The sequence below is a fragment of the Pyrus communis genome, chromosome 6 (genome assembly GCF_041283825.1).
Source record: "Pyrus communis isolate YQ-2024b chromosome 6, ASM4128382v1, whole genome shotgun sequence".
Taxonomy (NCBI): domain Eukaryota; kingdom Viridiplantae; phylum Streptophyta; class Magnoliopsida; order Rosales; family Rosaceae; genus Pyrus; species Pyrus communis.
Genome location: NC_142570.1, coordinates 5,237,494 through 5,264,053, shown reverse-complemented (window position 1 = coordinate 5,264,053; position 26,560 = coordinate 5,237,494). Strand labels below are relative to the sequence as shown.

Below are 26,560 nucleotides of genomic sequence, written 5' to 3'. Positions count from 1 at the left end.
GACTGCAGTGAGATCTCCTTTTTGGCAATTGATTTTGCGGTGAATCTTAACTTTCGTTATAGTATCAAAGCAGACTATATACGTGTTGAGACATTAGCCTTGCAAGGAAGAATCCATTGTTTGTGTAAAGTTGCAAACATTGATCGATCTTGGTTTCTTCTTTGCCCTTTATGAAATTGAAAAATGCTCAAGATTCTGTTTGTGTAACTGGAACTTATATTACTGATTGCTTGTGTGTGTTTGATGTAATAATATTGTTTATGTAAAGTTGCAAACATTGATCGATCTTGGTTTCTTCTTTGCCCTTTATGAAATTGAAAAATGCCCAAGATTCTGTTTGTGTAATTAGAACTTATATTACTGATTGCTTGCGTGTGTTTGATGTAATAATATTGGTTTGGAATTGAGGAACTTATATTACTGATTGCTTGCGTGTGTTTTGATGTAATAATATTGGTTTGGAATTGAATATGTCACTGATGAGACCAGTCCTAGCTTAATAAATGGTTATGACCCATTTTTCATTTTCAATATATATTGTTTTTTTTATCAAGTTCTCAAATATATATTGTATTAGATGAAAAGAAGTGATTTTTGTTAAGTAAATAAATAATAAGAATAATGCTAGGTACACTAAAGTATCGTTTGGTATGCAGACGGGACGGGACAGGACAGAACGGAACAGAACGGAGCGGGAGCAAAGATGCCCTCGGATGGAAACAAGGAGGAAGAAGAAGGAGACGGAGAGGTTATAATTTTGTGTTCCACGAATGTGGAACGAGTCGTTCCAGGGGGTGAGGTGGAACGAAAATTCACCCAAAACTCGTTCCGTGGAACAGCTCGTTCCACCCGTTTTAGGCGCACCAAACGTGGGAAGGAACGCCTTGTCCCACTCTGTGTCGTCCCGTCCCACGTACCAAACGGTACCTAAATGATGTTGCTAATTACATTTTGATTTTAATTCAAATTGGATTTGATTAATAATTATAACAAAAATTTATACAGTGGAATACATGTGACATTATTTAGTACATAAATTTAGTGCATAAATTTAATGCGTATAACATTGCCCAAATAATAATAATAATGATTGACCAATTTGTGTAAATATATTACTGTATAACAAAAAAACTATATTCATTAAAAACCTACAAACCTCAACATTCCTAAGCAACTTATTTTTATTTTTTTTGAAAAAACGATATTATCTACACTAAGAATGAGAGGGGAGGTAAGTTAAGCCTCACAATGAGCTAGTAATAATGTGGTTCAAATTTGTCTTTGACATAATCAAACCTAAGATCTCTCACTTATAAATGAAGATGAGTACCACTAGACCGTAATATTAAATGGTAGGAACTTATGTACTTACTTAAGAATATTAACAAAGGGCGCATTCTAGAATTTAGAGGTTATCGTGTGTAATCCTACTCTCATAATGTCCTCATTAGTCATAAGATTGTATTATTTTAAATCTAAAGATTTAAAATATTTGACAACTTAATAGAGCAAAACCAACTTAAAATCCATGAACTATTAGAAAAATCATTTTCTTGTTTTGCTTAAGTTGTCAAATATTTTAAGTTTTTGGATCTAAACTAATACAATTTTATAGTTAATATCATTTGGTCCTCATATATCATCAAAATGAAGACCTTACGACAACATGACTCTATGGTGTTTCAAACAAGTTCAGTTGATAATGTTCTCACATGATTAACAACGAGCCCATTCTAGAATTTATCGTCGGCCAACATGGTCGGTCGAGTATAAATGTTTAGAAGACCCTAAATTATATGTGCCTGGAGCTAGATAGACCCCTATTCGGAATGGACACAAGTACAAATGTTTGAGGGCCTTGGGGGTGAGATAATGACTTAAGTAATTTAGGTATGTTGTTACGTTTCATGCTAATAATACAACATCGATATGTTTAAGTTTTTCTGTACAAAACAATGTATCACTACAATAAAATGTCATAATAATAATATACTCATGTCATGTAAATTACTCTCGTGTATCATTAAGAGCACACTAAACGGTGACACTACCAATTATTATTTTAAAAGAAAACTAATGAAAATGAATTGAAAACTTTGAATTTTAACGATAAGGATAAAATAAAGGGTAAAACGAATAGTGACATGATTGACTTTTTAGTATAAAAATATGATTTTTCATTAAAGTAAATAGTACTGAGAGTTTTTCGTTAAAGTTTTTTTTTTTAAACACATTAGAGTAGGATTAGAACTAAAACTCAGTAATTACTTAGTGTTGTCGTTAAATCTTGACCATTCGATCGATCTAAGGGCTGTAATCAAAATCCGTGAGAGAGACGGACGCAATCTCCAACCAGGACTATGAGTACTTGGCTTCGACATCCTATATATACAACAAGACACACCATTTACATGCATACATACATCATCGACGTTAAAGTTTCAAACCCTAACGTTGGCTCTTTCCGTCTTGTCTCGTCGTCTGTTTTTGTTCCTTCCAGAAAGTGGAATCTGAAGAATCCGACGGTAACGATGTCGATGATAGATAACTTGTTAAGGATGGAAGATAACTTGCAGGACTGGTTTATAACCAAACGCCAAGAGCTTCTGAAATCTGCGAGAGTCGCTATGGAAGCTTTGCTCTGGGAACCCAGAAGTTTCCGGAACGTTTTGAATTTGGCAATCAAATTTACCAAGGCAATCGTTTTGGTGCCCCTTTGTGTGCTGGCCATGTATGCTGTGATGCTGATTAGGGTGGGAATCGCTGGTTTGATCGGCGTCCCAGTGCTTTTTATTTTTTTCATCGTCGTTGTCGGTGTCCGTAAGTTACTGACCATCGACTTCGACTTGCAAATTATTGGACTTTGATTTCTAATTGTTTGTTCGTTGCACACCAACTGTTTGTTTAAACGACTCAATGAGTTTTTTGTTTCGTTTCTTTTCTTGCAGGTTACGGTCGGGCACACTATCTGTTCTTCACAAGACGAAACCGCGCGGGGATCTCGTATGGCGACTTCGCTGACAAGTTCGGCGCGTGGTTGGTAAACAATCCTCTTCCACCTTTCGAATCATTTGGTGAATCCACTCCATATTGGGCACCGTTCATGTGGGGCTTCAAATTGGAAGAAGATTGAGGAAGATCTCAGAGTTAGTATGGCATGTATGTAGAGATTGTTAGATTGGATGACCATAAAATTAAAATTGCTGCTTCTGTTTATTTTTCTCTCTCTATTAATTTAATTTTTCTTTCTAAATAACTACGCCATTTATCGGATAGCGTATTGAACGACCTAGCATCGGTAAGAACGACTTGTGACATTACGATACAAAATAAAATAAAATAAAATAAAATATAAAAAAAAGAGCGGTTTGTGACAAAATATCTAGGATTATGGTTAAAGTATAGCATCTATGTATTATTCTTCATCACTTGGAAGTAAATTTTTTCAATTAATTACAGGAGCACGACTGTGATTGAAACTTTAACATAGATAATCGAACTATTAGAGTCCAAGAAAATTCATTTGGCAAGGATTTCGAATTGCGTGGGTTAAAAGAGAGGCCATACCCTCACTTTTTGTTAGAATCAGACTCTATGTATGTTGTTCATCTCCTATGAACTCGTTCTATGAAAGTCCCCTTGTTTCTCAAAGTTGTTTACGGTAAATTGCCTATGATATAGTGCTCGCTTAAGCTTGCATTTTTAGCATAAATGTAAGGAGTGGAATTGTTTGGCCAATGATTTTGCTAATTATGGTTAGTCAATTTGGCTAAACTGTTTTGGAAACAATTTTCACACTCTTTTTCATTCTTTTGCGCTTTTTTATTTATTTTTCTAGCGGTTTGATTGAATAAAGTAAAAAAAAAAAAAGTCACAAACGAAGAGATAAGCAAGGAAAAGAAAGGGGAGTTTTAAAAATTATTTTTCGACTGGTAAATTCACACATTTTCAACTAATACTCCTTTTATAAAAAAATTGAAAAAAAAAATTCATTTTTTGTCAGAATATATATATATATATATTTTAGTCAAAATTTAATATTTCACGTCTCCATGGACTCTCATTTTTCTTAATTTTTTAACTCACTAATGCTATCGCTCTATTAAAAAAATGTTAGTTTTTTTGTTGCAATTAATATTTCTTATTTGAACGGACGAAGATGGCCTTCAATTCAATTTTAAGGACTTGACTTGCATGGAACGAATACACCGTCATATGGCGTCATGTGCCAATAAAATAATACAAGGACATATGTTAGCTTTTTTCACATGTCCTTGTGTTTATTGGCACGGGATACCACAATGGCACTAAAGCCATGCAATACAAGTTGTTTTCACTTAATCAACATTTACAATAGAACCTCTATCAATTTAGCAAATATTAAATAATCGATAAGATAATACCAATTTAATTTTAAGGTTAGGGATGATTTTCCGTCCGGTCGGATCGGAAACAAGTAACCAATGCCAATACGAAAAAGTTTCGGAACAAATATTAGTTCCAAATTAGGAATTTTGTATTTTTCGGAATTTATCGAAATTTCGGAATTGATTTTATCTCAAAAATTTTGGAATATAATTTGAATTTCCTACATTTTGTAAGACTTTGAAATTTTTTGAACTTTTATGTATCTGCTGTTCAATATTTTTTAGAATTTTTTTTTTTTGCAACATTTTGTATAAAATTATAATAGATAAAATAAAGAGTGATTTTGTATAAAATCAATACAAAGTTACCACATTGACAATAGATCATCAATATTTATGTCAATTATAAATAGGTCAATCATGTGTTGTGACACTTAAATGCATTTAAAATAAACAAAAATTACATAATCTACCACTACAGCTGGCACCCACTTTAACTAGCACCATCTTTCTCATATTTTTTTTATATTTTGGAATAGGTTAATACGGATCAAACATTGCAATGTAGTGTCTGTTTCCTAATTCAGGTTTTTACATTTGGATTCAGATGCTATGTTGCAGTGTCCATTTCATAGTTTTGTTTGTTTCCATCAATCACATGCCTCATACGTGCCCGTTTTTACTTTAGATTCAGACACTGTAATGTAATGTCTGTTTCCTAGTATTGTTTTTATTTTTCGATTCAGACACTACGTTGAAATGTTCGTTTCCTGGTTCTATTTTTTTTCATCACTCACATGCCTTTTATGCTTAACACCTCACGTGACTATTGATTTTTACATTTGGATTCAGACACTGCAACGCAATGTCTGTTTCCTGATCTCTATTTTTAACATTTGCATTCAGAGACTGCACCGCAGTGTCCGTTTCCTAGTTTTCAATTGTTGATCATAGAAGTCTGTGTTTTCTCGTTTGAATTGCTGACCACAATGTCCCTTTTTTTATTTCGCATTGTAGACATGTAAATGGTGGTGGGAAAAACACGGACGTATAAGGAAACAATTTTGTGAAATGGGAGAAATAAAATCCAAACAATTTCAATTGCTTAATTGGCAATCGAAATTGACAAGCTCCAAGAATTTGCGAAACTATTTCCTCTCTGGTACATCAACTCGACTACAAAAAAATAGCTTTTAATCCTACTCAAGTTTCATTTTTGGTATCTAAATGTTTTCCTGATTTAATGAATTCTTCCTTCAAACATTGAGTTTTTAATATCATCACTCCATTGTGCTTTACAGATGTAAAGGCCTTAAGAAGTTACAAAATTTCACAACCTTTCACAAATGAGAAAGCACCTGTCTTTGATCTCCGCAAGTCCCAACTAAACACCGGCAGTCGAACCATTGAGAATCGACGTCACCGATTCCCAATTTTGCTAAGTCCAATTCGATTTCAAAAGCAGAGGAGAGAGAGATGGCGACGAGTCCGACGATACTGAAGGCAGGGCTGGTGATAGCTGGGATGTGCATAGGCAGTTACATAGTGGGCCCACCTCTATACTGGCACATCATGGAGGGCTTAGTCACCGTCTCCCACTTTTCTTCTTCCTCCTCTTTCGCTTGCCCTTCCTGCACTGGCGATTGCTTTTATCACCCTCTCCTCCATCCCCATTGGTAATGACATAAAAGAACATGTGACATTCATCATTGACTTGTCTCTAATTAATAAAAATATATCATTGATTAAGTTCAAAACAAAAATATGTCATTGATATATAATTAAATATTGTAAAGTTTTTATCAAATTTTTACTAAATTAGCTTAAAATAAAATAGTATGTATGGTTATACTGTTAAGAATCAATAATTATCTTATTAAATTATAGGGTTAATCTCATTTTACTACCCTAAAATTTCTTGGTTTTCAACATTTGGCACATGAAGTTTTTTTCATCCCAGAGTGGTACATAAAGTTATAATTTTGGGACACTTTCATACATCCGTTAAGGTTGTTGTTGACACACCCTGACCAAAATCAAGGCGTGCTGGCCAGACCCACTCATCGCGCACTCATGTACTTAAACACTTTTAGGTTTTAATTTATTCACATTTTATACACTGTCACACTTTATAACTTCGTCACATTCCTGGTGTCGGCCAGCACAGCTCGATTCGGGGTCCTAGTCGACATTCCGGTTTGGGATGTGTCAGTTGTTAACTGATAACGTGGCATACACGTGAATAATGACTGGGCGTCACATGGATATTAAAAATTAAAACAAGTATAATTAAATAATAAAAACTAAATTTTTTTTTAAAAAATTAAAAATTTTGGGCGTATGCACCCACCCTTCTCCTTCACCCCTTCCGACCCTCATCATTTTTCTTCTCTGCACCCACCCTTCTCCCTCATCCCTTTTCTCTTCTGCACCCACCCTTCCTCGTCCTTTTTGGACTCTACCCGCTCCATTTCTTTCTCTCACTCCCTCCCACATCTCTCTCCATCAATGGCCTCCCTCTTCGACGTTACTGTCGTTGGAGGTAGCATAGCCCGTAACACTACTCCTAGTAGAGGGCGAAGATGGTACCGTTGTTTTTATTTTTTATTTTTTGCTCCCAAAATTTTGTTTTCAGTTTTGTTTGAAAGAGGCAACGACAATTCAAACACAGAAAGAGACTCAGAGAAATAGAGAGAGTGTGTGTGACAGAGAGTTTTGGCGACTGAAACGCTGTTCAGAAACCTCCGAAACTCTCATTTTCTTTTGGATTTAGGATTTCGGATTTCATTTCCTCCTCCTTTTTAAATTCAAAATCTTAAACATTTCTCCCCAAAATTCCAGCTCGGAATTTCAAGCAAGCGCCTTGAATCGTGCAATTTAGGGTTTTTGTTGGTTCTCGATTCACCAGTAAGCTTTTTTATCCCAGCCAGCTCAATTCGGTAATTAAAGTTTCATTCTTCATTAATTTTCGAATTTTTTTCAATTAAAATTTTCATTTTTCGCATGTTTTGTGAGAAAATAGGATTGCCCAATAAATTTGAATTCTCAGAATTTGCCCCTTTATGTGAATTTGTTGAATTGGGTTTGCTTAATTTGATTGGAAAATTGTGTGGAAAGAAAAAAAGTAAAAGATGTCAAATTTGGAAGGTGGGAAGAAGAGGGGCGGAGATTCCGGTAATCGGAAATTTTGGAGGTGATCTTGATGTCGGCGAAGCTCACGCAGTGGGAGCGCTTCTGCTTGATTCTTAGGGCTATTGTTTCCGGTTTGGTCTCGGAGTTGCAGGGCTCATTAGGGCCGTCAGAGGCCATTGGAAATGGAAGAATCGGAGAAGGGAATTGGGGAGATTAGGTTTACAGTTTGAATTAGGACGGAGCAGTGTGCTGTGTGTCAGAGAGATGTGGGAGGGAAAGAGAGAAATGGAGTGGGTGGAGTCGAAAAGGGAGGGGGAAGGGTGGGTGCATGGGGGATAAGGGAGGGGGGGTCGGAAGGGGTGAGGGAGAAGGGTAGGTGCAGACGCCCAAAATTTTATTTTATTTTAATTTTTTTAGTTTTTATTATTTTATTAATTTATTTTCCTTTTTAATATCCACGTGTTGTTAGATCCCATATCGTCCAAGGAAGAGGATCCTCTATACCTTATATGTACATGCTCACCTCCATATAGCGCGAGGCTTTTTGGGAGCTCACTGGCTTCGGGTTCTATCGGAACTCCGAAGTTAAGCAAGTTCGCGCGAGAGCAATTTCAGGATGGGTGACCCAGTGGGAAGTTCTCGTCTGAGTTCCCAGAAACAAAACCGTGAGGGCGTGGTCAGGGCCCAAAACGGATAATATCGTGCTATGGCGGAGTCGAGCCCGAGATGTGGTGGAGCCTGGATTAGGATGTGTGGTGGAGCCTGGATTAGGATGTGACACGTGATGCTTAATCATTGTCCACGTGGATGACACGTCATCAGTTAAAGGAAAACTTAACAGCAACCTTAACAGATGTATGAAAGTGTCCCAAAATTATAACTTTATGTACCACTCTGGAATGAAAAAACCTTCATGTACCAAATGTTGAAAACCAAGAAACTTTAGGATAGTAAACTGAGATTAACTCTAGATTATAAGTACTATGTATCAAAAAGTTATTCATTTATTTATCTTATATATAAAGCCAATGGCCCAATAAAGTGTTTTTTGGTGTTACAAGCTTCACCAAAAATAATTAGACAGAAATGCTCCTCAAACAAAAAACTTCAAAAACAAACCAAATAATGCATCAAATGTGGCATGGGTATTTTTGTCATTTTAATAGTGTTGTTTAATGATTAATTTTTTTGTACAGGTTTTTTTTTAATAATTAGTACCTCACAATAAGCTAGCAATAATGTAATTCAATCAGTTGTTCATTAAATATTATTTTCTCTATTTTTAAACACGTTCAAAACATCTTAAAAGACATGTAATGCTGGCTATAAAAAATGTCTTCCGGACGTGGATAATAATGTAATTAAATTATTTGTCAAATGATTTTTTTTTTTTTTTTAACAAACGATATTATCTAGACTAAGGGAGAGGGGGGTGGATTTAGCCTCACAATGAGCTAGCAATAATGTGATTCAATTAGTTGTTTATTAAATATTATTTTCTCTATTCTTAATGTAAATTCAATAGAGACTGATTTTATTACGTGGCTTCAGCTGCTTTAATTAGTTTATAAGGGGTTTCTTCATGATCTAAGATTATTCGTTTGCTTCAAATATTTGACTTTCTTTTTGTCAATTTACGCATATAAAATACATTTAAAACGTGTAAGTCGCGCATAGCATGCCGTGATTCAAAAAATGCCTTCTGCACAGGCATGAGCGCGTGCATGAAGGTTAGTACGTTATATGAGAATGAGACCTATATAAATATTTTATAATATATTATCTTACAAATTTAGCCAACTTTTAAATTAGCACGTTATAAACCGGCCAAGAATATTTAATGGATTTATCGGGAATTTTGAAAATAACCGCCTCGTGCCCCATGCACGGCCAGCAGCTCGAATGATCGCGGCTCTGCCTGAGTCAGACCGCGGGGCTCTTCTCCCCAAGCTCCGGGCCAAGCGAACTGCCGTCGGAGCCGTGGAGTCGAAGCCTCACCGGCCGGTGCCCCCACATCGCCACCACCGCGAATATTTTCGTGTACAGCACTCAGTCTTACATTGGATAGAGTCTACTAGCATGCGCGCGCAATTCGGGATAGCTACGGCTTTGGTTAGTTCTTTGGCGCATTTTATCGAACTTTTTTTGTAGGCAATTGAAGTTTTATGTTATTCTTGGTTCGTTTCGAAGTTGAAAGTTTTCGGCTTGATTAATTTGACTGTATGAAAGTGAGAGCTCTGTAATTAAGATATTATTTTTGAAGAAACATGGTGTTTTAATATAGAATTAGTGGAGTTAATTTGGTTGTTAATTGTCTGGTTTTGCGTTTTTAGATACAACGCATATGAACGGAAGAGATTGGGTCATAATATTGTAGACAAGGTTGTGACTGTTTCTGTATTTCCAACTTCGGATATGCAGTAATATGCATAGTTGTTGCCTTCTTTCGGATATGCTGTAATATGCATAGTCGTTGCCCACAGATTACCGTGATTACAATCTTAGAAATCTGCACGTTGCCCGCGGATTACCATGATTACTTTATTAGGAATCTGCACGATGCGTTATTTGGCCACTGTGGAAGAGGCTGTTGCCTACTCTGTGCACGGTGCTGCTAAATGTATTGGAATGACCGTTAAAAACGTGAGTTTTTAGTTTCATTTTTGAAGATCTTAGTACCCATCTTTGCAGTCATGTATATAAATTGGTTTACACTTCACTAAATTTTAACTTCAGAATCAATAGCGGAGTTAGAAACTTTTTACCGGGTGGGCTAGCTCAAAAATTTAAATCTTTATAAATAAAGAAACTTGATACCTTATTTTTCATAGTATCAGCTAGCTTAAAAAATTCACAAGGTGAGCCAAAAAATTTTGTAATTAAACAAATACGTGTTAAAATTAAACAAATCCAAACTTGTACACGTACAAGAAGCGATGAGAAAAATAATGTAAGAAAAAGAGATGGTTTGCAAACTGTATTATATAATTTTATATAGTTAAACCTAAAGAATTCGAATTAGTGACTAAATATTTGATGGGCTACATTCGAAAATCAATCAAAATTACATGTAAAATTTTATTTTTCACCGCAAGCTACAGCCCAGGGCAGCCCTTAACTTGGCTCCGCCAGTGTTCAGAATATGTTGTGCTCTCCCTTAACTCAGCTCGAACATTTTATGGAACTCTAGTTGGTTTTGGTTTTACCAATCATCTTCTCTAAGTTCAGACGAGGCTTTGTATGGCAATAATTTTTATGCAAAGCCGATTATACCTAGTACTTTCTGGACTATTTACAATATGCATTTTGCAGTGTGTGCTAGTCGTTCATGTTGATTTACTATTTTTTTTTTCCACCCTAATGATTTTAAGCATTTCCTCTTGGTTGTCAGACGCATGATGCCTAATCTTCCAAATGAAGGGTTAGGGTGAGACATGGGCAGTATCCCGGGAGTTTGAGAGCCCCTCGTTCAGAGCAGATGGGCTTAAAATTTATCCAACACTCGTGATCCGTGGAACTGGACTCTGTGAGCTTTGGGAACCGGCAGGTATGTTTGTATTGTTGATTCCCTTCTTTTCAGCGATGTTGGTGGTAGTTTATTATCTCCATATTCAGGCATAGAAATTACCCACCTGAGCAACTTGTGGACATTTTGGCACAGATCCTAGCCATGGTGCCCCCTTGGACACGTGTTTACAGAGTTCAGCGAGACATTCCAATGCCTATAGTAACTTCTGGGGTTGAGAAAGGAAATCTTTGGGAGTTACCTTTGGCTCGGATGGAAGACTTGGGCCTAACCCTAGAATAAAACATTACCGAACATTCTTGATGGTTCTAGGACAAACATCACAAAATTAGGCCGGAACAAGTGGAGCTTGTTCATTGTGATTATAAGGCATGTGAAGGATGAGAAACATTTCTTTCATATGAAGATACTCGCCACGTATTCCTTTATATATATATGTGTGAGAGAGTGCTTCTTCACATGAAATCATCATTCTATTCTTCTTATGTGCAAATGTGTTGCGCTGATAAAAGATGAATACTTGGGGAGATGATGATTGTAACATTGAGTAGAATATCTAATTTTCGCTTCAGCATATAGATGAACTTAGGATCTCACCGTTCCAGAACTTGCTGTTTCTCTGATTTGCATATTGATTTGTGACAGAATCTTATGGCTTGCGTTTTCTCTCATGAGCAGGTTGTGTATACTGATACTTAAGAGGATTTTGTTTTTATTCTATCATTAAACAGGATATTCTCATTGGGTTGCTGCAATTTAGGACGTACATCCAAAACCAGACCAAGTGGAGCTTGTGCGGCAAATGAAGGATGGGAAACATTTCTTTCGTATGAAGAAACTCGCCAGGTATTCCTTCTATATATGTGATAAGAGTGCTTCTTCACACGAAATGATCATTCTGTTCTTGTCATGTGAAATTTGCGTGTCTCGGATTTGCTTAGTAATTTGTGCACACGTTCTTATGGCTTGAGTTTTTCCAGGTGAGCAGGTTGTGTAACATGAATTTGTTATTATTCTTTTCGTAAACAGGATTCTCTCGTTGGGTTGCTACGATTAAGAAAGTGAGGCCAGAATACTACTTGTCCCAAATGCTTGGCGGGAATACTACTTGTCCCAGATCAATGAGTAGTGCTCTGGTGTTCGTGAGCTCCATGTTTATGGGACTGCTGTTCCAGTTCATGGGTGAATTCTGACAAGCTGCAACACCAGGTAATGTAGCTTGTACATCAACTGTTTTATGTTACCGTTAGTGTTGAGATTAATTTATTGGGTGATAATGTACTCTAATTGATTCAAACAGGATTATGGTACCCTGGAGGAGTCCGAGCGGATTGCTAGCAAGGAGCATCGATAGCAAAAGATTGCCTGAGCTTGAAGGGAAACAATCCAAAAAAAGACTAGTTTATACTTTATTGTTAGCACATTGAATTGGACGACGTCCAAAGAAGACAAATTTTCAACAGCAAACTTGAACCAGAAGAACCTCTTAATGAATCTATCTAGCTATTTTTCTTATTACTTTTTTATTCTTCAATCTTGATGCTGATCTTCTGCTTCAGACTGTAATCCTCGAAAGCTATAACTATTGGTTGCAAACTGAATAGTTTCTGTTAGAAACTCTTTCATTGCACACGAATAAGCTCTGACAACTTTGCTGACAAAAATTGTCATCTGTCTTATGAAATTAACCCCCTCAAACAAGTATGGACACAAGAAAGTTGCGGCTTCAACTATGAAGATAATGCACTGGACCCCCTTCGAAAAATAGCCAACTAAGTTAATGAAAGCTTTCAGGTCTTGGGCTGCATTGCTTTGAAAAAGGAGCTTCGCAGATTTGAATACTCGTTGAATTCCTTTCTTGATGTCACCCACCGAAATCTTGAAGAGTTCCGAAGGTTTCCACCGCGCAGAGGACCGATATTTTCCGGTGATGGGTTTTCCAGCAATACACTTTGTAACGGTTGCAAACTCTGCGCTCAATAGTGTATCGACTTCTGATCGGGTTGCCCCACATTGATCAATGTCGAAAACCTTGATGAGTTCTTGAAAACATTGCAGGTCTGACCTCTCTTCATCCCCTCGAAGCTTTCCAGCAACTGATTGTTTAACAAACTCGAACTCAAACTCAAACTCAGACATCAGTAGAATATCAACTTCTGACTTCATGGATGGATTCTGCTTTGTTCCATTAATCTCGAACGCCATCTTGGTCAGTTCTTGTTCGTCTACTCGGTCTCCTGACATTGTTGTTCTTTCTTTCGACGAATGATCTTTCTGGCGAAAGAATCAGCGTGAGTGTGACAGAGAGAGGGTCTCTGTAAAAAGAAACCGAGAGAGAGAGAGAGAGAGAGAGAGAGAGAGAGAGAGAGGAAGAGGGAGAAACGATTTTTGATTTTGGTGCGGTGCATGGGTGTGAATTTTGCGAAGAAATTCAATATATACTAAAACTGAAAATCAACTGAAACGCTGTTCATAAGAACAGTGTAGTTCCGATTTTACCCTTGCTTAGTTTGTGTTATTACAAGGTTGCCATTCTTTCCGCTGAGTTCGTAGCTGGCGTTCTTTCTCTTCGACAACACAGTGATAAAACACTCGAGTCCAACTGGCTGCAGACTCCATCAAACCCTAGAAATCCTTTTACTTTTTTGGGCATCCTCCTTTTTCTCCGTGCTCCTTGCTTTCCCCAACCTAGACTCCTCATCCTTTCCCCAAATGAGGAATCTGAAAGCCACAACCCAAACTCACTCATAGTAGCCCCTGCCTTGCCTCATTTAGACCTGTAAACGGATTGCGTTTATTGGATTTGGATCGGGTTCAATCAGACCCGTTAAGTTAACGAATTATCCGAACCCGACCTGTTAAGCTAACAGGTCATCCAAATCCAATCCGTTTCTCCCTTTAACAATTATTATTATTATTTTTTTTTTGTATAGAGTTTATTTTTTGTTGTGAAGACTTTACTAAAATTACTAAAATATCATCAACTAACGGGTTGACCTAAAGTGACCCATTATTTAATGGATTTTTAACGGGTTCACCCGTTAGCGACCCGACCCGTTAAACATCCACCCAAATACTAATATTAACAGGTCAGGTCGAGTCGGGTCCAAAATGCCAAGTCTAACCTCATTCCTCATATCCTGATGGTTCATTCTCTCCATACGATTCGATTTCGGTGAGTTCTTTGTGTTATGAATTCTGATATTTTGCGTATAATTTTGGTTTTTGGAATTTCAAATTTGTACCCTGACCTTGCTCTAATTAATTTTAATTTTGTCTATTATTGTTGGGTTTGAGTAAATTTCGAACCTTTTGTTTTCGTTCTTAAAATTTTTGAGTTCTGTCTGTTAAATATTTGTTAAAAGACCCAAATTTTCTGTTCGAACAATTTGTATAGCCTATGAAAATTGAACAAAAAGTCATATGATCCGTGATTTCTTCCTTCTTGATAGACCTGGCATTTTGGACCCGACCTAATAATATTAGTATTTGGATGGATTAACTGGTCGGGTCGGTAACGGGTGAACCTGTTAACAATCCGTTAAATAACGGGTCACTTTAGGTCAACCCGTTAGCACCCGTTGGTTGAAGATGTTTTAGTATTTTCATATAAAATTGGGATACTGTCTGCAGCAAACTAGCAGCAAATGCACAGCTCCAAAAATCAAATAAGTTCTTTGACATGAAACAAAACTTTTAACCACGTTTCAACCATATAACGGACGAAACAAACTAAAAATTGGCAGGCACTAGTTTGTGGGGTAAGTCTTCTCCAGGCACTGTTGACAGCAAGCCATTCATTTAAATCTTCTCCCATTCTCTTAGGTTGCCGTTGCCAAGTGTAGCATCAATATGTTTTCCAAGCTGAGCACCCTTGCTCCCTAAAATCAAATAAGTGCGATTATGAAGCCAAAAGCTTGCAGCAAATGCACAGCTCCTACCATCAGTACATTGAGTGATGAATGATGATATTCTAGTGTGGTTGAATCCATACTAAATATATGAATTCTAACAAACAACTAATTAAACCATGACATCTAATGTGGACATTTCATTAAATGTTTATTAATATTTGCGGTGTGGTTCAGTTTCAGCGCGGTTTTCAAAAGCCAAAACCGAAACCAAACCATTTTCTACATTGCGGTTCGGTTTCAAAACTAAAACCGTTTCAAAACCGCAAAATAGAACCGTTCAGTGCAGTCCGATTTGGTTCGTGTTTCGGTTTCGGTTTTCGGTTCCAAGTGTCCACCCCTTCGTGCTGCGATTTAGGGCAAATCGTTTAGAAAAATCGGTCTGGAGCTAGGCAGCGCCTAGGCGGGCTAGGCGGTCCTAGGCGGTTTTTTTATTATTATTAATTGTGTTTTTTTCATTTTAATTGGTTTCATGGTGGTATACTTATAGAAATGGTGTACCTAATTTGCAAATGATGGATTTACTACAAATTCATCCAATAGTAAAACAAATTGGAGCACTTTTGAGGGGATACATACAAAGAAAAGGAATAAATTAGATACAACCAGGTTAAATAATTTAGTCTATGTCCAATCCAATGCAAGGATCATGAACAAGAAGAATTTAGTCTATTGTCCAAGAATATTCCTCATTCTGATTATATGCTTACTGTTTTTTAAATATTGAACTTTTTGGATGTATATGCTTTGTGTATTCTTCTACTTCTATTTTTGCATTTTATCATTCTTTTATTATCCATACAAGTATAGTTTTTTTAGGTATAAATAGGCACTTATTTGCACGATATATAATAAATTTACATAAATCCGCCTAGGCTGCCTGGGCGCCCGCCTAACCCGGCTAGCCGCATAGGCGCTAGGCCTCTGCTCACCGTCTGACTAGCGCCTAGCGTTTTTTTGAACCTATGGTTATTGTAAGAACATTTGACAAAATTTTAAACCAATCAACATCATCAGATTCCGAAGTGCAGCAACTACGTCGACCAATTGTGAAAATTACACAAGCGGGATGAATATTATCCTTGGCTCCTGAAAATTACACGAATCATATGAAACATCAGACTCTCATTTCATTAGCATCGTCATTTTCATCGTCGTCCGCGACCGACTCGTAGTTTAGTGCAACTGGATCAACCAACTTAGATTCATATGATTTCCAATTTCTACTCGTACCATTACTTGCTATACCATCACTGGATTTATGGGGTTAAGCCCTTTTTCAGCACTGAGGTAGATGTTTCAGGATTGTCGATACCCTGTTGTATGCAATTTAAGGTGCCCGGAGTTCTTTTTTCAAGGGTAGACAACCCAAATTCCCAGTCGATAGTGTCCCCAGTGCAGCTGTCATCAAGGTATAGAGGATTGCTGGGGTCTATCACCTTGGAGAACACAAGCAATACTGATGGCCATTTTCCGAATTAAATAATTAGGGTTTTCCGGCCTACCTGCCAGCAAAGACAAGATATAACAGGATGATAATGACCACTGGCGTTGGAGGAGAGAATACTGATAGAGACACGGAGAAGTATTTACAGCTCACTCCTTTGAGAATTGAGTGCATCACATCCTTGTTCTCGTTTAATTCTTCTTTAGACATGTTTTCCATGGAAAGGCCTATAGCTGCAGATACATCTGATATTGCAAGATTAAGGGACAAAAAATTCCAAGAGAAGTACCCTGAGCTTGGAGAGCAGCCAGTTCTTCTTACATAGCTTTGAACCATATAGGATTTTTAAAAGCTGACTTATAAGAGCTGGGCTCAATTAGAGACAAATCAATCCCTTCACAGGCTTGAGCAGATGCAAGGAAAGCCTTTTTCTTACAAATACCACTTTTGCTTCGAGTTTGCATTGGATGCAAATTGATTGGAGGAATATCCAAAACAGCTTGCAGAGAATCAGGATGAAACTCAGTGTTCTCAGTACTTAGTAGAGGACTTGGATCAGGTACCACAGGGAGCTGAGAAGATGATGCAGGTGCACTAGTAATGGACCGAGGATTAGGTGAAGGATTTGTAGATGTTGGTGATGAAGACACAATAACATTGTTTGTATTAACCACTGCTATGGGAAGGGAAGATGAAGTGAGAACTGATGAATTAGGGTGAGTAATGGTGGCTTGTGTCAGTAAATCTGCATATGGGAACTGTTGTTCATAAAAAATAACATGCCTAGAAATGTAAAGCCGTTTCTTAGGCACATCATAATACATATGTCCCTTATACTTAGAAGCATAGCCTAGGAAAACACACCTGGTGGTTTTGGGTTGAAGTTTGGTGCTGTTGAATGGTTTTAACAAAGGAAAACAGGCACAACCAAAAATTCGAAGATGGGATAATAATGGAACACTACCAAATAAGAGTTCAAATGGTGACCTGTTTTGAAGAATAACAGTTGGCATTCTATTGATCAGATAGATAGCAGTTTGACATGCATAAGACCAAAATTGATGTGGCAGTGTAGCAGTTTACAATAATGTCACAGTGGTTTCGATAATATGTCTATGTTTACGTTCATCTAACCCATTTTGTTCAGGGGTGTATGGACAGGACTTATGATGAACAATACCTTTGTCCAGAAGAAAAGATTAAAGCCTATGACTCGTATACTCTCCTCCACCATCACTTTGTAAAATCTTAATCGGAGTAGAGAACTGATTAAGTACAAAAGAATAGAATGCAACAATGGTAGAGTACAAATCAAACTTGTTTATTAATGGAAAAAGCCAACAATGTCGACTATATTCATCAATGAAGATTACATAATATTTGTAACCATCAACAGAAACACAAGGTGCAGGACCCCACAAGTCACTATGCATAATTTGAAAGAGCTTAACAGACTTATTGACATGAGGTGGAAAGGGTAATTTGCTAAATTTGCCTTCAAGACAATGATGGCACAAAACAGATGACTTAGAAGGGGTACCAGGTACATTGGCTTTATGTAACATAAGAGAAACAACATGATTTGTTGGGTGACCTAACCTATGATGCCAAAGCTGAGATTTAACAAGTTGTCCCAGAAAAGCTTTTGCAGATAGTGAACTTTGTGAAGAACCGGAGTTGGGATAGGAAAGGGAATGAATAGGATAGAGTCCATTACTACATAGCCCTTTGTAGAGGATCATCCCTGTGGCCTTGTCCTGAATCCAAAAACAAAAGGCATCAAAGATTAGCCAACAATCATTATCAAGGCAAATCTTATGTACTGACAATAAATTGTGTGTTATCTTGGGAACATATAACACAGAATTTAATTTGATTGGTTTTGCTGGAGTATGAATAATAGAATTCCTAACATGGGAGACTTGTAAACCTTCACCATTGGCAGTTTGTATGGTCTCACTGGTAGGATAAGGTGATGCCAAGGATAAGTTGTTCATGTCAGCAGTCATATGATTGGTGGCGCCAGAATCAATCAACCAAACTTGGGGAGGTGCTGATGGAGTAGCTGGTTGAGATGTAGAATTGAACACAGTGTGCATAGCATGCATTGGAGATTACTGTAACTGATGTGTGTGTGGTTGTGGAGACGCTTGATATGAATACTGAGGTGAATGAGGCAGTATGTGATAGTTAGGAGGGGCAGATGGGAACCTATTGGAATGTGGCCAACTAGGAGAGCCAATGTAGTTAGGTCATTTATCATTGTAGAAACGAAACAAAGTCACATGATTCATTTTGCCACAGATTTGATAGCCAGGCCTTTCTGAAGGCTTTGCACCACAAAATGGAGCAGTGTGACCATCAATGTTACATAACTGACATGTAGGAAGCATAGAGGTAGAGGAAGACCCCACTAAAGATATTGGAGAGTGACCAAGAATTCCTGATGCAGAAGTAGACAAACTAGGTGCCTGAGTTAAGTACACAGGTCTGGGATTAAAGAATATGTGTCCCTGATACTTTCCTTTACCCTTATGTTTATTCCCATTGTAAGCTTTGTAACCGCCAAAGGTAAATTGAGATTGACCATGAATATTGCCAAACGACTGCGAGGATGATACATTTTTAGGCTGAGAATTAGCAACCATAGCAGTCATAAAGGAAGCATTCAAATGATTCTCAACAATGATTTCTTCAGCAAGTAATTGTGCCCTAAAGTCTTTTAGGGTAATGACACTTTCACGACCTCGGATCATACAACGAAAAGTATTGTATTCAGAAGGCAAGCCATTAAGAGCAAGTATTACAATATCCTAATCCTGAAAGAACACTCCAGCAGCTGACAAATAATCCCTAGCTTCTTTAATGCGTTGCAGATAAACTGAAATGGAATCAGACCCCTTTTTAATTGTCTGCAAGTTCGACTTCATCTGAAAGATACTGGTTTTGGATACAGTGGAGAATTTCTCCTTTAAACGATTCCAAAGATCTCTCGAACTTTGACTCCCAATAGCACAGGACATAGCCACAGGTGATAAAGTCGCAGTAATCAATTGCATTATAGCCCTATCATGCATTCTCCAAATCAAAACATCATCATTCTCAATAGACATAGAAGAATTAATACCAGATTCACCAGTTTGTGAAGGACAAGAGGTCGATCCATCCATAAATCCCATAAGCCCATTGCTTTCCAGTAAGAGTTGCATCTGAAAATGCCAATTAAGATAATTGGAGTCATCAAGCTTGACGTTAACAGAGATCGAGATCGACGAAATAAGGTTCGTAACCGGAGATTGAAGTAACTGTAGCTGAGACGCAGTCACCATGTTTCACGCAAGATTGCAGATTCTTGAAACACAACCCCAATTTCAGTCAGAAATTTTCACAAACACGTAATGTGCAAAGATCGCAGACAACAAATCAAACCAGAAACTGATCCAGAAACTAAACCAGTAATCAATCACAATGAATAATCACCAACAAAACCCTAAAAACAAAGAAGATTGAGTCCGATCAGAAAAAGAAACCGAGAACACCGAAGATGAAGAAGGAAGAAGCGGAAGCAAGAAGGATCGAAGATCACGCGTCAGCAACAATGGCGAGTGATACCATGTTAATCTTCATGAATTGAACTATATATCTTTCTATAATCTTTCTATAGTATGCAAGAACTAGATAGAGAGTAAAGAGAGAGATAGAGGGGAATAAGAGGAGATATTATTTCTGTAAAGTATATTTCTTTCATACTAAGTAATCCAACAATCTTGCCTTATATAGGCAGTTACAAAACTAGTTACTAATGAACCAATACACCAAGATTGTGACACGTGTCACAATCATGGACCATTGACTATATATTCTAACAGCCCCCACATCGCCACCATCGGAAATATTTGTGTGTACTGCCCCGGCGGTCCCGATTCGGACTTCGAGTGCAGCACTCAGTCTTACACTGGATACCAGCCTACTAGCATGCGCACAATTCGCGCAAGGTATGGCTTTCTCTAGTTCAGTGACGCATTTTATCGAACACTTGATATGGAAGTCAAGTTTTATGTTATTCATGATTCGTTTCGAAATTTAAAGTTTTTGGCTTGATTGATTTTTCAACATGAAATTGAGAGCTTTGTAATGAAGATATTATTTGAAGGAATTGGTGTTAAAAATTGGATTAGTGAAGTTAATTAGATACAACCCACATGGCCAGGCTAGAAGCAGGATAGATCAGCTGAAGAGATTGGGTCACAGTGTAGACAAGGTTTGGCCTGTTCTATGTTTAGAGCTTAAAGAATTTATTTTCGGGTTTGCAGATTTCCATGATAGAGTAATATGCATAGTTGTCGCCTTATAACTGGTACTGAATTTGTGTTTTCAGGTTGAGTTCATCTTAATGGGCGGTACTTTGATGTCGTTGCCCGTAGATTACCGTGATTACTTTATTAGAAATCTGCACGATGCATTATCGGGACACACTTCTGCCAATGTTGAAGAGGCAGTTGCCTGCTCTGAGCATGGTGCTACTAAATGTATTGGAATGACCATTGAATCGTGAGTTTTTAGTTTATTTTTGAAGCCTTTAATCTCTCATTCTTGTGTTTAAGTTGGTTGACAGTAATTTTTAGCTTACCATCTAGTTTCCAGTTCATCTGGTCGGTCCAGAAAGTTAACTAGGCCAGATTATTGCCTTGGACCTCACTTGAGACAAATGCTTTCTTATGGTTGTACAAGACTAGAAATTGGAGTTCAGAGTACATACGAGGATGTGGCTTGGGACACCAATAGAGGTCATACCGTAGCTGCAGTGGCTGATTTTTTTTGCTTGGCAAAGGATGCTGGTTTTAAGGTCAGCCTAGTACCTTATCATAAAACTCACTTACCTTCACCATGGGAAAAGAACCGATTTTGGACCTTTTATATCTACAGTGACCGGACATTAATCTTTCATCAAAACAATTTGTGAGCCTCGATATATTTCTCAAATTATTGTGCTCTCCCATAATTCAGCGAGAATATTTTATCATAATCTAGTTGGTTTTGGTGTCACCATTCACTTTGTCCAAGTTCAAGAAGAAGCATGTGTTTGTAATTGTATGAACGTAATCCTTATGAACTGCAATATTAAAAGCCATGAGGACTGTTTACAATATGCATTTTTGCTGTGTATTCTTGTCGTTCATGTTGATTTACTTTTGTTTCACACTAATAATTTTATGCATTTGCTCTAGGTGGTTGTACACATGATGCCTGATCTTCCAAATGTAGGCGTGGTGAGAGACATGGAGAGTTTTCGGGAGTTCTTTGAGACCCCCTCGTTCAGAGCAGATGGGCTTAAAATTTATCCAACATTCGTGATCCGTGGAACTGGACTCTATGAGCTTTGGAAAACGGGCAGGTATAGAAATTACCCACCTGAGCAACTTGTGGACATTCTTACTGGTTCTAGGACATACATCACAAAATTAGGCCAGACCAAGTGGAGCTTGTTCGTCGTGATTATATGGCAAATGAAGGATGGGAAACATTTCTTTCATATGAAGATACTTGCCTGGTATTCGTTCTTTATATGTGAGAGAGTGCTTCGTCAAACGAAATGATCATTCTATGCTTGTCATGTGCAGAAGTGTTGTGCTGATGGAAGATAAACACTTAAAAAGATTATGATTGTAATATTGAGTAGAATATCTAATTTAATTTCGCTTCAGCATATATAGATGAACAGAGGATCTCACTTTTCCAGAAGTTCTTGTTTCTCTGATTTGCGTAGTAATTTGTGCACAGAATCTTAAGGCTTGGGTTTTACCGATCGAGCAGGTTGTCTGTACTGACACTTACCATGATTTGTTTTTGTTCTTTTTGTAAACAGGATATTCTAGTTGGGTTACTGCGATTAAGAAAGTGTGGCCCGAACACTACTTGTCCCGAACTCATGGGGAAGTATTCTGTTGTTCGTGAACTCCATGTTTATGGGACTGCTGTTCCAGTTCATGGGCGGGATTCTGACAAGCTGCAACACCAGGTAATGTATCTTGTAATCAACTCTTTATGTTACCGTAAGTGTTGAGATGAATATATTGGGGGTAATGTGCTCCATCAAACTTCAGAAAGTCATAGGAGTATGCTCTCTAATAACATGTTCCATTCCCTAATTGTTTCAAACAGGGTTATGGTACCCTTTTGATGGAGGCGGCCGAGCGGATCGCAAGCAGGGAGCATAGATCGAAAAAGATTGCTGTTATTTCAGGAGTAGGAACTCGTCATTACTATAGGAAATTAGGCTACGAGCTCGAAGGGCCTTACATGGTGAAACATCTCGTATGACGAGATAAAGAAAACTAGTTTTCATACAATTTTGTAACATTATCCTAAACAGGTTGTAACTTGCATTGCATAACCAGTCTGTTTGTTTTGAGATTCCAATAGTGTGTGCTATTTACTCTCTCATTTTGGTCACCTCTTTTTAATAGGAAAACTAATGAAAATAGCTTGAAAACTTTGAGTTTTAATGACAAGGACAAAATAAAGGGTAAAATGAATAGTATCAGGATTGACTTTTTAGTTTAAAAATGTGGTTTTTCGTTAAAGTTCTCCTTTTTAATTCCATTCTTTTGACTTTGGTCTTCCCATTTTACGTAGGGTGGTGGTATTCACACTTCTCCTTGTGTCTTTCTCACTCCTCTTAATTTTCATCTATCAGATCGAATGTATAGAAAAAGATCAAAGGATATAAATTACAGGAAATGTGTAAGAGGTAAAATGATTGTCAATATCACCAACCTTTTTAGGTTGTTGTAAATGTCATCCATTGATTCACCTGGCTGGCTCATGTTCATACATTTTTGTTCGTTTAGTCTACTTTCGAGGACTTACGTGGAACAGTTGAACGTCGCGTAATGTTCTGGTTTAATAATGCACATGATAATGTATTATTAGATGAAATGTCATAGAGATAATGAACTTATTTCATGTAAGTTGTTCTCCTATTCAAAATCAAATGTAAAATCTCAAAATGGATGGAGATATTCACAGAGTGGTTGAAATGAGACATTGTAATTATAATTAAACTCTCCAAATTCGAAAATGATATTTTCACATCACTGAAACGTCGTCGTCTCGTGTTTCATATGAACCAGCGAAGCCATTTCCAATTTCGGAATAACAAGCTGAAAGCTGTTCGCTCACGCTCCTCGTTCCCACTCCATTAATGCTTAAATCAAGCTTCGCTCCCATTTTCTCAACCTTTCCCGCCAAACGCCTATCGCCGCCGAAGCCACCGCCACGCACTACCTTCACCTGCTTCGCACACACCGCGCCAGCTGTTCGAAAAAAATACCTCAACCATAGCCCCCACCATGATGGAGTTGGGTGTGAATAGGGTGTCGTTGGGAGTTCAGGCGTTTCAAGAAGAGCCGCTGAAAGCTTGTGGGAGAGCTCATGGTGTTCGGGAGGTTTATGAGGCTATGGAGATTGTTGGGGAATGTGGGGTTGAGAATTGGAGCATGGATCTTATCTCTTCTCTGCCTTACCAGACCCCGGAAATGTGGTAGGAGAGCTTGAGGTTGACGGAAGAAGCTCGTCTTACCCATGTGTCAGTTTATGATTTGCAAGTCTTCCACAATCTAATTTATCACTCAAAATACCCAGAATGAAGAATTAGGGTTTTAGATTTAGTTTTGTTTACCGAACAAAATAATTCAAAAGATCGAGATTGCTCGATACGCTTTGTGTTCTTCTTAATTTTGTATCAAACGAATAAAATCAACTGCAGTAAAGACGGATTTTCTCTCCTCCTCCTTACGTTCGTGAGCAGTTGATTTTTTTCCTTTTGAGTTTGATTGGATTAATTGATTCTTGTTCATTTAATATAATTGTTTATTTATTACTTATAATTCACATCATCATCCATGTCACTTAAGGTTTAAAATTTTCAACATTAATGCTAATCAAGATCATTGAATGTTATAAAATTTAGTGGCTAAAAAAGAATAAAAATATTTGTTCCTTAATTCTATTCTATATTTATTTTTATATATGAATATAAATTATTATTTATTAATTTTTCAATACGGTTTGATGATATCGTCGGTAATATTATCAAATACCAATATCATATCTAAAATTTCAATTTGCTACAATACTGTATCATTATCAATTTACACAAAATTAATATGGTATAGTTGTCAATCGGTGTCACGATAATTTGACCAAAAAAATTCATCCTAGAGTTAGCAACTCACCCTTGATGAGTGTTGAGTCAGAGACTAAAAAAGTAATTGAACTTTACTGGAAGTGTACATAAACTTTTGTAATGTGAATTAAAATTAGAGTGTGCTTGAGTAATTTTACAAAATCTTGTGTTTGTTATTTGAAATAAGAGTTTTCTATTATATTTTTAATTTATTCGAAGCTAGTACAACTTTAATATGACCCCACCTCGAAATTATTGTCGGCGAGCAAAAATACATCCTACGCGGTTTCAGTTCCACGGTTTACAAATTGCCACGTACATCACATTATCATCTTTGTCCAAAGGTTTTTGTCTTCGTCTGAAATTATTGGTCTCCGACGGAAACTATTCGTAAGAGCCAAAAAGTATTGGTCTTTGTTTCATGGACTTGGATCCTCCCCTGAGGTGATGGAGAGGATCTTTCTCATCAATTATCCTGAGTTTCGATTTTTATCCAATAATTACAAACAGGAATGTTCTTTTAAAGTTATAATAATTGTAGCTGTTAGATAAAAATTCAACGATCCAAGATGATTAATGAGGAGGATCCTTTCCATTAGCTTAGGAGAGGATCCAAATCCTTGTTTCCGTTAAAGTGAATTCTCTAATTGCACTTGTTTCTCCGTCGAATCGAATAAGAATAGATAAGAGGCTCATGGAATTGACAGGAAGAGGTTAGGAACTCATCATTACTATAGGAAACTAGGCTACGAGCTCGAAGGGCCTTACATGGTGAAACATCTCGTATGACGAGATAAAGAAAACTAGTTTTCATACAATTTTGTAACATTATCCTAAACAGGTTGTAACTTGCATTGCATAACCAGTCTGTTTGTTTTGAGATTCCAATACAGTGTGTGCTATTTACTCTCTCATTTTGGTCACCTCTTTTTAATAGAAAAATTAATGAAAATGACTTGAAAACTTTTAGTTTTAATAACAATGACAAAATAAAGGGTAAAGTGAATAAAATCATGAATGACTTTTTAGTTTTAAAATGTGGTTTTTCGTTAAAATGAACAATACCGGGAACTTTTCGTTAAAGTTCTCCTTTTTAATTCCTTTCTTTCGACTTTGGTCTTTCCATTTTACATAGGGTGGTGGTATTCACACTTCCCCTTGTGTCTTTCTCACTTCTCTTAATTTTCATCCATCAGATCGAATGTATAAAAAAAGATTAAAGGATATAAATTAATAGGAAATGTGTAAGAGGTAAAAAGAGTGTCAATATCACCAACCTTTTTAGGTTGTTGTAAATGTCATCGATTGATTCACCTGGCTGGCTCATGTTCATACATTTTTGTTCGTTTGGTCTACTTTTGAGGACTTACGTGGAACAGTTGAACGTCGCGTAGTGTTCTGGTTTAATAATGCACATGATAATGTATTATTCGATGAAATGTCATAGAGATAATGAACTTATTTCATGTAAGTTGTTCTTCTATTTGATACACAAAATCAAATGTAAAATGGTCAAAATGGATGGAGATATTCACAGAGTGGCTAAAATGAGACATATTGTAATTATAATTAAACTCTCCAAATTCGAAAATGATATTTTCACATCACTGAAACGTCGTCGTCTCGTGTTTCATATGAACCAGCTAAGCCATTTCCAATTTCGGAATAACAAGCTGAAAGCTGTTCGCTCACGCTCCTCGTTCCGACTCCATTAATGCTTAAATCAAGCTTCGCTCCCATTTTCTCAACCTTTCCCGCCAAACGCCTATCGCCGCCGAAGCCACCGCCACGCACTACCTTCACCTGCTTCACACACACCGCGCCAGCTGTTCGAAAAAAATACCTCAACCATAGCCCCCACCATGATGGAGTTGGGTGTGAATAGGGTGTCGTTGGGAGTTCAGGCGTTTCAAGAAGAGCCGCTGAAAGCTTGTGGGAGAGCTCATGGTGTTCGGGAGGTTTATGAGGCTATGGAGATTGTTGGGGAAT

The 26,560-nt window shown here is 37.3% G+C and overlaps 1 long non-coding RNA gene and 2 pseudogenes across 2 annotated transcripts; all 3 read left to right on the top strand.

Annotated features, from left to right (window-relative positions):
* The first annotated feature begins 2,415 nt into the window (after positions 1–2,415).
* On the top strand, positions 2,416–3,216 carry LOC137709835 (uncharacterized). The gene is made up of 2 exons (XR_015963799.1): positions 2,416–2,820; positions 2,949–3,216. It is a non-coding gene; the product is annotated as an uncharacterized LOC137709835 (long non-coding RNA).
* A 7,678-nt stretch (positions 3,217–10,894) lies between these two features.
* Positions 10,895–14,149, top strand: LOC137710155 (elongator complex protein 3-like; annotated as a pseudogene).
* Positions 14,150–19,927: 5,778 nt separating this feature from the next.
* On the top strand, positions 19,928–22,822 carry LOC137711712 (elongator complex protein 3-like; annotated as a pseudogene). The gene is made up of 8 exons (XR_015963787.1): positions 19,928–19,984; positions 20,164–20,378; positions 20,575–20,644; positions 20,762–20,934; positions 21,046–21,229; positions 21,612–21,934; positions 22,250–22,402; positions 22,546–22,822. The product of XR_015963787.1 is annotated as an elongator complex protein 3-like (transcript).
* Positions 22,823–26,560: the final 3,738 nt, after the last annotated feature.